We start from the raw sequence: 13,958 nt of genomic DNA on the forward strand, positions 1-13,958 counted from the left end.
AGCAAATACGGCATTCCAGAAATAAAACAGTTACTAACTCAGTTAGTGTGTGTTTAAAAGCGACTTCAACAGTATATCCTAAAAACAACTGCTAAAGAAACAGTTGCTCTGGGACCCACACAACAAGTGAATGCTGCAATACAAGCAACCAGTCTACAGACTGGTAATGTTATCATGGGTAAAGCGCCCATAAAACGAGAATAATTTTTTTTTTGGTTTGCTCGCAAGGTCATTCAGTTGGAAGTTGTTTTCCTCATAGGACACTCCAGGATAGGCATAGAACCCTGACCACGTGTCTCCCCTTTGGGATGGTTTCACCTGTAAATGAGTATAAAGCTTGGGGAATCGTATTTGCAAGTATATAAACTGCTACACATGGAGTTCCTCGTTGTTTTCAGTTATCAGCACTTTTAATATCTCTGGCATGAGTATGGAGAGCTGCACCTGCTCTGGATTTTGGGATTAAATTCAAAGGCAATTTTAAGACCGTCTCAGTCTCGACCCCAATAACCCACACAGCAAGTGTTCACATAGTACCTCAGCAGTTGGAATCATGGATAAATCCAAGCCCCAAGTTGCTCACAAAGGTGTGTTTATCCTCCTCGACCGCTCACAACTCAACCTGATACCATGACCGTTGCTGCCCCCAGCATTTTCCAATTAAACAAACAAATGGTTCTGTTGGGTAAGACCAATTACTTTTTAAAATGCTAGTATATGCAAATGAAACAAATATAAAAACTCTCTGATACAGAAATGCAAATTGAGAAATCAATGCTCAAGCAGAGAACGAATAAGTGATATAGCCAAATGTAGAATTCATAAGCATTTATATTTAGAATTCAAAATTGTTTGCGCTGAATTACTCCATTCAGTTACAAAACAATCACTACAAATTCGATTTTAGCAATACCAAGCATACACACCTGAGGCAACGCTTCGATTGTCAATGCTTTCATGGCCTGCAGCCGTGCGATCACTGTTGTTCAATAGACCAGCTCATTGGGGCATGCCCAAGCCGTATGCACCTCTGAGGCAGTCCGTGCTCCTGCCACCATATATCTGACTAAGCTTAACTGGTGTTAATATGTACAATGCCAGAACTGAAATGTGCTAGCTTAAACATAGCGTTGCATTAAACCCTTTTCACCAATTTGCAGGTTGCTCTCAATTTCCCATGGGGGGGGGGGGGGCGGCAGCTCCTCTCCCCACTGCCCAATGGTTTGCAAGCTCAGTCCTGACCCTGTTCACCTTGAGCGATTTATATAAATCCATTACCATATGTCTTGTCATCCCAGCCGTCCACCTAGAGTGTAGGGTTTCCGTCTGTTGGGGCACATTCAGGTGAGATTTCTCACTCTCCACTCACCAGTTTGGCATATTGCAGAAATTATCCTACTCCCACCGTAGATGCCTCACACACCTCCCTAAAAGTGAGGAATTTCTCACCCCGGTAGAGATCACCTAGTGTCTCCAACCCCCTCCCTCCATCGCACCACCGACGTGTGCTCACTAATGCAACTAAAGGGCAACAACGTTCAGAAATCAAGATCCCTAGCAAAAGGCGGCCACTTCAAGACCGTAGTGATCATCTGTTCCCACACCTCAACCACCTGCCTAATCAGATAGGCCACATTGAAGAACCGGGTTATTTAAGACCCAGCGGCGTCAGGGGACACGCCCAAAGTCTCCGAGTTCACCTGTCTTCTAAACATAGAGACACGGAATCTTCTTGGTAACGTCAAAAATCGAATTTATTGGCTGCAACCAGAAACAGAGGTCCACGAAGTACAATGGCTGTATATTCGTAGGAGACTGGTCAATTTTTACAAAGCAAGCCATCCTTTTTATGCCAAAAATCACATTCCAGACAAATACCTTACATTTACAAACAGTCCAATCACATGTATCCAAATCAGAGGTATCGCATGACGGTAAAACCCACTTTTCAGTTGCCCAGCCCACGAACGATCATTGGTCAAACCCAACATTCTTCATCAGACAGGTCGATCGAACCCATCATAAAAACGGGCACCTCCTCATCGTAAACAGGTCATAAAGAAAGGAGCAGAGACAGGTGTGAGTAAGATAAGACATAGTTGTGTGCAATAAAGTGTTTATGATCTCCTGTGCCTTGATCCTCAATCTCGATCAGCTACTGGGAAAGGAACTGGCCTAACAAGTTCGGCTTCAGGCAAGAGGGTCGTTCGCTCGGGTCATTCAGAAGTCAGCTAAAGTGTGCGTGTGCTAAAGGCTCGTTTAGCTGTAGTCGTCAGCCTATGTGAGGGCAACCACAAAATGGCTGCCATACACAAAATGGAACCCATGGGTTCAGAACGAATCCCTAAATACATAGTGAATCCATCAGTGTAACGTGACGAAAACACTCATGCTTGCCGTACTAACTGGTTACGGTTCGCTAATACCAAATTCGTAACAGAACAATGACCTTTATGAAACGGGTTCAGGATTCACGGAACCTCAGACCCTCCTTTTGCCCTTACATAGGCAATTAACCTACACTCACGTCAATCTGAGTCCAGGTCTATATTCATCAGATCATCAAGATGTTGCTGAAGCATGATCCTATTACTTAGTACCTCTCTTGGGACAGGGCTCCTTGTACACGTAGTAGCACAGAGGCCACATATGGCAGGAGCGCACTGTACACAGAGACAGAACAGGAAAAGAATCGCTAAAGCCATCCCAATGATCATTAGAATTTTCCATCCCCAAGTGGATATTAGTTCCCAGAACCATCCCATCAACGACCAATAATCTTTATCCACGTGTATAGAATCGGAGATCTTATGTAGCTTGCAAATGGCCTGGTATACTGTCGGAGCGTTGTCTGGAATGAAAAAGCAGCATCAGTTTACATACCCCTCTATCTGCAAGTATGACATCTAACGCAACTCTGTTCTGGAGAGTCATAAGGCGATCCGACTGGAGCTCAGCAGTCAAGTTACTAAGGGCACCGGCAGTTTCAATTACGGTGGACTCAACCACTCTCGTCAGCTGCCGTATGTTCCTGCTGTTAACCATCGGTCCCCAAAACGGCAGAAAACCCTTCAAGGAATCTCCAAATTCTTGCCCTGCAGTATCTTCCTTACTGAATACACCTCTAACCAGACCCCCCAGGATATAGCGGCATGGATTGGCAAATTTAGCGGCACAAAAATGAAAATTTAGCGGCACAAAAATGGAAATTTAGCAGCATTTTATTTTGGGTTTTTTGCAACACCAAACACAGATATCTTACTGTTTGAGTTATTTGACAACATGGAGCTATGTACATTTTGTTTATTTACAATTCAGCCCATTTGTTTTAGTTAAAAGGCATGTTAATCTTGGCCATGTACGTTCAGTTCTTCTGAGCACTCCAAATCTAGACCAGTATTGTGCTGCTGGTTATAATGTAAAAACAATAATGCCCAGATTGATTGCTCTGAAAGGGACCGTCGTCTGGAAGAGAGAATAATTTTGTATATGCTGTTGCTCCTTTCAGCATCTGCAGAGCTTGTCACACAGTCCTTGTACACAGCTGCAAGTTGGGAAAGAGCTGGAATGCGGTCAGCCAGCCCACGCCAAAAGAGGTCGGTGTCAATAAGTCCAGAAACAGACGCCTGCACTGCTTCTGGCCCTACATTTTCAAAGTAGAGGCGAAGCTCCTGATCGGGAACTTCGCTGAAACCAGGGATGGCTGAATAGGCACTCTTCTCATTAGGCAGGATGCAGAGTCGCGCAGGGTTGAAAAGGCGCACTTGTTTCAAGAATTGTATGCCTGGCTGGGCCTCCCCCATGTATTTGGCCACCTTTTCTAGGGAATGTTCAAAAGCTTCATTAAGCTGGACTGTTATTTTTTTTTTTCTGTGCCAGACTTAATTTTGCCCCTGCAGTGGTCTGTAGAAATGGCTGTAGTGACTCCACAGTGAGGACTGAATTGTTGGTTAGGTTCATGTGGAGGTCCTCCAAATAATCATATACCTTCATGGTCACTGGTGTCTGACTCTGGAATAACTCCATCAGGTTTAAAATGCTTTGGCATTTTTCTGCCACAATGTCCAATTGGACTTTAATGCACTCCCTTTGGTCGGTGTTAAAAATCTTCTGTAGATTTTCAAGGGAATCTGGGGGAGACTTGCTGAGTTGCATCTCTGACTCCACAAACCCAGCATAGGCCTTAAAGTGCTTGCAGTGGTACTGGACAGCGGCAAACCAAGAATTCCAGCGGGTACTGCAAGGGTCAGGTGCCACCCGTGCCTTCATCCCATGGTTCTCTGCAAGATGGTGCAGGTACCTTCTCTTTCTGCTGCCGGCCATGTAAAAGATGCGGGAGAAGTACAGCAGGAAAGCATTTAGCTCCACAAAAGGCTTCCTAAATGACTCTCCAACAAGATTAATTATGTGTGCCAAGCAGGTGATGTGGATGGAGTTTGGGTACAGATTCCTCAACACTGTGTTGAATGCCTTGAGCATGTATGCCGCGTTGTCAGTGTTGAAGGAAACAACGTTCTGGAAGTCTATGCTGTACTCTGTGAGCACCTTTACAACAGCTTGCGCTACAGTCCCATGGTTGCACTGGGATAGGAAGACTGTGTCCACCAGGTAGGTATGGATCTGACGGGCACCCTGCGGAGAGACTACTGCAACTAGCACATTCAAAACACACCGCCCTTCGACATCTGGTGTTTCGTCAAAGATAACGCTGATCTTCTGATCTTTCAATAGCTCTTTCAGCTCGTTCTTGGCACTTGTATATCTCTCTGGGAGATAACGTTCTTGCAGCTGATGACTCCCAGGTATCGCTCCACCATTCCGTACTCGCTCGTGTAGGAACTTGCGCAACACAGGGTGGTCGGTTTTGCTGAGCGGAATGTTCAACGCGGTGCAGACGTTAACCCACTCACTTATCATTTCATGGTTTGCGGCACCGGCAGCTGTATTTTTTGTGAATAGCGAGTTCACTGTCATCTGCCGTGCACGTTTTGGCGAAGATTGAAGGTCAGGATCATCTGAACAGCGCTTCAAATGTTTTTGGGACCGCACATGCATATCCACAGTGTGTTTCCGGATGTGGTCCACTGCCACATTGCACACACTGCAAAACAGCACCCCACCGTCAGCGTGCATCACGGTGCTGTAGTCTCTGGCCCGGTCTGCTGCGGTTATCTGGGTGGGCAGATGTGATCTGTGCTTCACACCCTTTGCAGGCTGCAGAAACTTCTCCATTCTGCTTTTCTTGTGGTGGCTTGTTGCTCCCTTGTAAGACAGAAGATCTCGCTGTTGTGGCGCAGTCAGTTAACTCACCTACAAAGATAGTTGGTATTACTAAAGGCACCTCATAGGGGGGAAAGGCAATTGTTGAATGGAAAGTTCAGAAAGCGCCGGTGCTCAACGATAAGAAATGCATGCAACCCTGAAGCACAAGTAAAGTGACAAACGTGTTGGGCCATAACTGCAATGGTAAATGCCAGTCCCCGAACGCTGTTGAGCAAACAGACAGTGTGAAAAGCGCAGGGGGAAAAAGCCATAGCAATTGTTGAAAAGCTCCAAGTAAGTGCCTGAAAATTAAAAATGTAACATGCCAACGGTTACATGGGTGGTGCAAATTGGACCAAAACGTGTCCGGTCAGCCACGTGCAAAGAAAGTGAAAGAATTGCCCCAAAATAAACAATTATGAAATTCCCCACAGGTGCCCACAACCCCAAACTTACCAGTGCGCTGCGGCAGCTGACCCAATTCTGGCTCTTGCAACAGCAGATTCTTCCCTGTGATGATCTGCAAAAGAAACCAAGTAAAGAGTTAGTAAACTCACCAGGTGCCCAGGACACCAAACTTACCAGTGCGCTGCGGCAGCTGGGCCAATGGCTCTCGAAACTGCAGTTCCTTTCCCCACAGAGAAAACAGCAATTGCACAAACCAAAATAAACAATTATGAAATTCCCCAGAGGTGCCCACAACCCCAAACTTACCAGTGCGCTGCGGCAGCTGGGCCAATGGCTCTTGAAACTGCAGTTCCTTTCCCCACAGAGAAAACAGCAATTGCCCCAAACCAAAATAAACAATTATGAAATTCCCCAGAGGTGCCCACAACCCCAAACTTACCAGTGCGCTGCGGCAGCTGACCCTATTCTGTCTCTTGCAACAGCAGATTCTTCCCTGTGATGCTCTGCAAAAGAACCCAAATAAAGAGTTAGGAAACTCACCAGGTGCCCAGGACACCAAACTTACCAGTGCTCTGCGGCAGCTGGGCCAATGGCTCTTGAAACTGAAGTACAGTGCAAGTAAAAATTCATGACAAAGGGTCAAGATTCAGGACAAAAATTCAGTACAGTGCATGTAAAAATGCATGACAAGGGGTCAAGATTCAGGACAAAAAATCAGTACAGTGCAAGTAAAAAATCATGAAAAAGTGTCAAGCTTCAGGACAAAAATTCAGTACAGTGCATGTAAAAAATCATGAAAAAGGGTCAAGATTCAGGACAAAAAATCAGTACAGTGCAAGTAAAAATTCATGACAAAGGGTCAAGATTCAGGACAAAAAAATCAGTACAGTGCAAGTAAAAAATCATGAAAAAGGGTCAAGATTCAGGACACAAATTTAGTACAGTGCATGTAAAAATGCATGACAAAGGGTCAAGGGTCAGGACAAAAAAATCAGTACAGTGCAAGTAAAAAATCATGAAAAAGGGTCAAGATTCAGGACAAAAATTTAATACTGTGCAAGAAAAAAATCTTGAAAAAGAGTCAAGATTCAGGACAAAAAATCAGTACAGTGCAAGTAAAAAATCATGAAAAAGGGTCAAGATTCAGGACAAGACTTTCCAAGTGGTGGAGAATGCAGATAAAACCTGCACAGCTAAAATAATAGTGCATTCATCTGTGGTCAACCCTGTGACAAAAAGCATAAACAAAACGATGTACGGCCCCCGGTGCCCGCAGGCCCCCACAGGTTTCAGACTAGGCATGCTGGAGGCAGAGACAGGTCTCGGAGCGAGTGGGACGGGTATGCTCAGACGTGAGTTCCGTGCTCTCCATGCCACTGGAATCAAGCGATCCAGGCTGATGAGGGCTGAAAGCCCGAAACCTGTCCTTGGATGCTTGTTTCCAGTCCAGGGAGGACTTGGCTTGGCAGTTCGGGCTGGACTGTACCCATGGGGCACAGGGTCAAGACTGATTTGCATATGGCTGGGTTCAAACTGGAATGGCATGTGAGCAAAAAAACCGATGGATTTTGGCCCAGATCTCTGAACTGGGGTGTATATGTATAGTAGAGACTTACGGGCTGCTCCCCTCGAGCTGCCCGTTTATTCTATTTTGTCATGAACAAATGCCTTCATTTTTTAGGTACCCATTTTTTTTATAATGGAATGACATACATCACAATGTTTTATACTTTTCGAGTTCCAAAGAAATGTGTGCTAAATTTAGAAGGAAAGGCAGACATGTTCTTGGGTCATTTCATTAACAGCATACATCAATCCTTTGTATAATTCAATTACAAAACATCAATAAAAATCTCATTTCAAAACTCACAAGTCAAGTGCCCCAGCAATTCTAGTCCCTGAAACAGCAGAAGCAATCGCTGCATCATTGCATATTTTAATAAGCATTCAGAAATTATATTGTAACTTTAAAAGAAATGGTAAGGAACTGGCAGCAGGTTTATTAATGTTTTATGTTTGATTGAAAGTTTGAGGGTGTAGGTTTCACAATGCGCAATAATAAAAAAATCTGCCTTTCTGCCTGTAATTTCGCTTCCCCCGGTCTCTCTGCCTTTGGGATTCGCTCTTTCCCTTTCATCAGCTGCCATTTTCAGCAGCATGGAGTAATTTCATGGCTTGTTGCAAGCGCTGAAAACCTTTGAAACCACAAATGCTAACCTACCTGGCCTGCAGCCATTTAGGAAACAGAGGCAAAACACTTTCTACTTCCAGCCTGTGCATAATGTCACTTCTATCTATATTCATTTTACATTGAGCTGGGTAATGCCAATTTTTTTTAATAAATCCTGGGCAAGCTGCTTTCATTTCTCTCTACCCCCCAACACTCCAGAAATGCTTCTTGAACCACCATCCCCTTATGCCAACCTCCCCCCTTTCCCCTAACCTAGCAGATCTTTACACTTTCTATAACCACCAACTGGGGCTACCATCCTTTTTGTGCATGTTTCCAGCCCCCATACACTCACCACACCCAGTCTGCACACCTTCTCCACCTCTCCCTCTGCTCTACCCCCGACTTTCTGCCTTCCTATGTCCCACTTCCATCCCCTCCACCCTGTCCTCCCACTACAGACCTCACCTTTCTCTCCCTCAGCCAGAAGTCATAACTTCTATTTTATTCAATGTATGCACAGATAATTCTCTCTCCGCCTCAGCTGCATCGACAAGTACTTCCAATCAACATCTCTTGACTAATCTCCCTCCATTCTTTATTCCTACATCCACCCCCGCTCCATGCTCTCCCTCTCAAGTTGAAACCACCCCTGAACCCATCGAACAGCCTAACTTTCCGTTTCCAGCTCTTCACTCGGTAGAAAATAAACAGCCATTCAGGAAACAGAGACAAAACACTTTCTACTTCCAGCCTGTGCATAATTTCACTTCTATCTATATTTATTTTACATTGAGCTGGGTAATGCCAATTTCAGTAATTGCAACTCTATGAAAACTTGCCGACCTAGCTTATCTCCCTATGTGTGCGGCGGGCCCCCACCAGCGTGAAGGACGGACGTACCTCCTGTCTGTGTTCTGTTCACCGGCCGGCTTTCCTCCTGCTCCGAGTCCGCTTCCCTGGTCTCTGAGGAAGAGTCTTCGTGTGTGTCGTGTCGCTGCCGCTTCGTGCTCTCTCCCCCTCTTGCTGGTGTGGTGCTGGTCTTCTCCCTCTCTCAGCCGCCGTGGTCTTCTCCCTCTCTCGGCCGCCGTCCTCGACCTCCTCGCTCCTTCTCTTCTCGCCGCGAAATCAATCCTGGGGGGAATGGGAAAATGGGTGCCTCGCTCCTTCTCTTTTAAGGCGGAAACGGGCAGTAAGACGGCGAACGGCGGAAACGGCAAATTTCGCGGGCTTTTTGCCAAATATCGCGGCATTTCCAGAGATCGGCCGATTTCGCGACTTTTTTGCAAATCGCGAAATCGCGATAAGCTGGAGGGTCTGTCTAGCAATTCTCGTCTTGTGGTAATCTGCCGCAGCTGTATAGGTAGGAGGCAACAGGAACGAGACAAAACATGTGCCCGAGAAGCCAGGGGGCAACCATGTGTACGCTCTATCGTAACAGACAAAATAGGTACCCTTAGCTGCTAGAAATGATGGGGAAGTCTGGGACGCAAAAACATACGTCTCCGTGCAGATACTTTTCCCTAACTGAGCTCTCGGATTCTTGCCATTACCTTGCAGACAAAGATGACCCTGATGGGGTACTATCCAAATCGGGGAGGATCTTTTCGCTCGCTGGTTCTCACTCAGACTAACTCCATATCCAGTCACGTTCCATCCAATATATGCTAGTGTCTCATCTCTCGGGATTGTCTCATAGGAGCTAACTCCTTTAATCATGTCAACTATTCCCTTAACTAGAGCACTATTTTTTGGATTGTCCTTCACAGAACGTAGGGGGTGGACTTCACGAGCATAGATAAACATCGTTCTGTATGCCCACACAGAACCATTGTAGCTGAATAGCAGGACCAGGTAAGGAATGCCTTTATCAGTAGTATGAGGCATAAGGCCACACACCCAACAGTTAGTCGTGTTCACTACTAGTTGGTGTTGCTGCAGAGAAGCTGAACAAAGGAGTTATTAATGAATTCCAATCTTCTAATAGATTCATGTTCAGGCAGAGGATGAAAAGAATGCTTAGAAACAGTAGAAGAAGGTATAGGTTGTGTAGTGGGTGCAAACGTCATTTGAAAAGAGAATATAATATATCCCATTAAAAACATCATTAAGCTAAGTAACATAAAAAGACATAATATTAAAAAACATTTTCTGCTCATAATTTGGCACATTTTGCCCTTAACATTCGTTTCCTTTACATGTCTCTCCATCTTGAAAAACTCCATCCTCTAACCGTGCCGTTCGCGGCGGTTGGGTGTTCCGTGCTAAGGAATGCGTCTGTCAGCCCAGGGAACGCCCTAGAACCAACCAGAACCGTCGACCTTGTGTCCTCGGCTTGCACTCCAAAGACTTTACACCGCGACCCTACAGCTGAACCCGGATGGCGGTTCGAAAAACAAAAATCGGTCAAAACAGTTTCTCAGATGGGAGAGCTAAATTTCAAAAATAGCAAAAAGGAAAATTCTGTCAATTTATTTGTCCTATGACTCATGGTCACAAATTATAACGGCCTTTATCAGGCAATGTCTGGTCACGGAATAGGAGTTCAGGCTCAGTAGTGTCCAATCGAACTGACGGTGGCACAGCTTCTTGTAGAAGATCGTCGCTTTCTCGCTTAGAACTTGTCCCAATTAAACGTGCATCGCTAAAAGGCAGAAAACGAGGCACTGTGTCAGTTTCCGAATCAGGAATGCCCTCCTGGACCCACCGGTCGTACGGCAGAGGCAAAGGAACCCTCTTACAATGTACGCCGTGGATCCAGTTCTTTTTTCCTTGCACTCGCACAGCAGATCGCGTTGATAAGAGTACCAAGTAGGGGCCAGTCCAGCGAGGCTGATCGTTCTTTGTCCGCTGAAAATTCTTGATCAGCACCCAGAAGCCAGGATCGATGACATGTCCTGGATCGTCAGAAACCTGAGGCAGTGTATCATGAACCTGTTGGTGTAAGACACGCAATTTAGCCGTCAAATCATACAGATAGTCAAGCAATACAGGGTGTTCGATCTCGCTAAATTTCGTCGGCCTCGGCACTCCCCATATGTTTGCCGGGCGACCAAAAATTATTTCATAGGGACTAAGTCCCACTCGAGAATGTACAGTCATCCTAGTTGACAGGAGTGCTAATGGCAACGCATCAGGCCATTTAAGACCAGAGCTCGCCTGTATCTTAGCAAGTTTTAACTTAAGAGTGCCATTATAGCACTCTACTAGTCCAGCTGATTGTGGGTGGTTTGCAGCGTGGAACTTTTGCCGGATTCCTAACCCTTCGCACACTCTCTTCATCACTTGACCCAAAATTCACTCCCATTATCACTCCACACCATTCTCGGTAAACCATACCTAGGGAAAAATTCCTTAACAAGGGCTTTAGCTGTAGACAAGGCAGTATTATATTTTAGGGGATATGCTTACACCCATCTCGAAAAGGCGCAAACAACTACGAGTACGTATTTCAGGTTGTTGCACCTCTCCATGTGGATGAAATCAAGCTGTAAAACCTCGAACGGATACGTTGGAGGCGCAAAATGACCAGCTGGGGTTGGAGTTCCCTTACCAGGGTTGTACTTCAAACAAACCATACAATTCTTGACCACATTCTCTGCACACTTAGGAATTCCAGCATTTTGCCATACTGGAGCCAACAACTTACAAATCCCTTTCACACTAATATGAGCCATTCCATGCGCCATCGTAACCACTGCAAGCACGTACGCATCGGGTAACAACCATCGCTGATGCTCTGACAACTCAACCCAACAACCATTTGCATCCAATTTACCTGTACCCTCTCTCCATACACTCAACTCTCTCTCTGTAGCTTCAGCCTGAATGGACTTCACACTTTCTATCGTATCCTCACACATTCCAACATCACCAACCCATCTTGCAGGGCCTGAAACATACATTCGACTCATCACATCCCTTGCCACGTCTTTCGCAACTTCATCTGCAAACGCGTTACCGCGACCAACGTCATCGGTAACCTTCTTGTGCGCACTGCATTTCACAATCGCAACTTGCAAGGGCAAGGTAAGTGACTCTAGAAGCTCATTCACCAACTGACCATTCTGAATCTTCGTTCCATGAGACGTGAGGAACCCACGTTCCTTTCACAAGCGTCCAAAACTATGAGCCACACCAGACGCATACTGGCTGTCGGTGTATATGGTCACTCTCTTTCCTTTTGATAACACAGACGCTCTCGTAAGTGCAATCAACTCTGCTGCTTGAGCTGAATTATGTGGGATACGTGCAGCTTCAACAATCGTATGCAAAGTCGTAACAGCATATGCCGCAGTCGTATCTCCATTCGGAAGCTTGAAGCATGAACCATCCACCCATAAGGTACCATCACACTTCACAAGAGGAGTGTCCCTAAGATCTACTCTCCCTTTCGTTTCCTCTTCTGTCCTGAGAAAACAATCATGTTGTTCAGAAACATCTGCCTCTACTGAAATCGGCAACAGTGTAGCTGGATTCAACGTATTACATCTCTTTATGTGCACATGACTCGCTAAAAGTGTTAACTCGTACCCTGACAATCGAGCACTAGTTAAGTGCTGTGTCTTAGTCCTGTTTAACAAGGTATCCACTGCATGTGGAACCATTACAATCAACGTATTATTCATGACCAGGCCAGCAGACTGTTGAATGGAAACAGTTGCTGCTGCTGTGGCTCTCAAACAACTCGGAAACGCTCTAGCTACCGGATCCAAAGTCGACGAGAAATACGCGCATGGACGTTGCTTGTCCCCAAAAGATTGCGTCAACACTGACAACGCACATCCCTCTATCTCGTGGACATAAAGCGAAAAAGGCTTACTGTAGTCGGGAGTACCCAACACAGGAGCCGAACACAATGCATCGCGCAATTCGGAAAACCTTTTCTGACAATCGTCAGACCACGGGAGGGGACTCGGTGTATCTTTACAAGTCAATGCCACCAGAGGTTTGGCCAGCAGAGAAAAATTCGGTATCCATTGTCTGCAATATGACGTGATACCCAAGAAAGCGCGCACCTCTCTCTGTGTGATTGGCACACTCATTTTTACAATCGCTTTAATTCGTTCTGGGGTCAATCTTCTTCCCTCCTTCGATAAGAGATGACCTAAGTAGGTCACTTCTTGTCGACAATACCGTAACTTCGAAAGGGACACCTTGTGATGGAAGTCAGACAAATGATGCAATAACGACAAGGTAGCTTTCTTACAAATCTCCTCAGTATCGTCAGCGACTAACAAATCGTCAACGTACTGGAGAAGAGCAGCACCATCAGGTAAAGCAATCGTATCAAGCTGTGTTTTCAAAGCCTGACTATATATTGACGGACTCTCACAATAGCCTTGAGGAGCGCGTTTGAACTGGAAACTTCGACCTCCTAAAGAGAAGCCAAAGATATCCCTACTCTCCTCGGCAATCGGGATGCTGAAGAAAGCATTCTTCAAATCAATTACGGAAAACCATGTAGCTGAAGCTGGAATCATAGTCAATAAGGCAGTGATATCCGGAACAACAGGAAATTGCAGAACTACTATCTTGTTAACCTCTCTAAGATCGATCACAAACCTGTGGCTGAGAAGAGTCAGTGCGTTTCAAGACAGGCAAAACAGGACTATTGCACACATTACCTCTCGTTTCCTCAATCACGCCTTTCTCAATCAAATCATGGATAATCGCTAGCAACGCTCTTTCTCCATCACTAAAGATCCTATACTGAGGAATGCGTGGCATTTTAACGTTCGCTTTCAGCGTCACAACATATGGCGGTATCTCCAAAAGACCCACATCATTAGGACCAGTAGCCCAAATAGTATCAGGAAGAGAAGACAATTCGGTCGGAAGTTGATCCCTCGACAAATACATCGGAGAGACCACTTTCTTACCCAGTGTAAGTTGTACTCCCGAAGGAGAACAATACAACGTCGCATACAATCTTTTCAACAGATCCAATCCCAACAAGTTCTCACCACAACCTGTTGTCAGAATAAGGGATGCTTCGAGTTCACGAGGTCCAACAGAAAGAGACAAAGGATTAGAAATCGGGTTTCTAACGGGGCGCCAGAAAAACCTACTGAAACATTCGTTAAGCCAGACAAAGGTGCGCCAGGGAGTCTAGAGT

This window comes from Lissotriton helveticus, chromosome 6 (assembly GCF_964261635.1).
Source record: "Lissotriton helveticus chromosome 6, aLisHel1.1, whole genome shotgun sequence".
Lineage (NCBI taxonomy): Eukaryota > Metazoa > Chordata > Amphibia > Caudata > Salamandridae > Lissotriton > Lissotriton helveticus.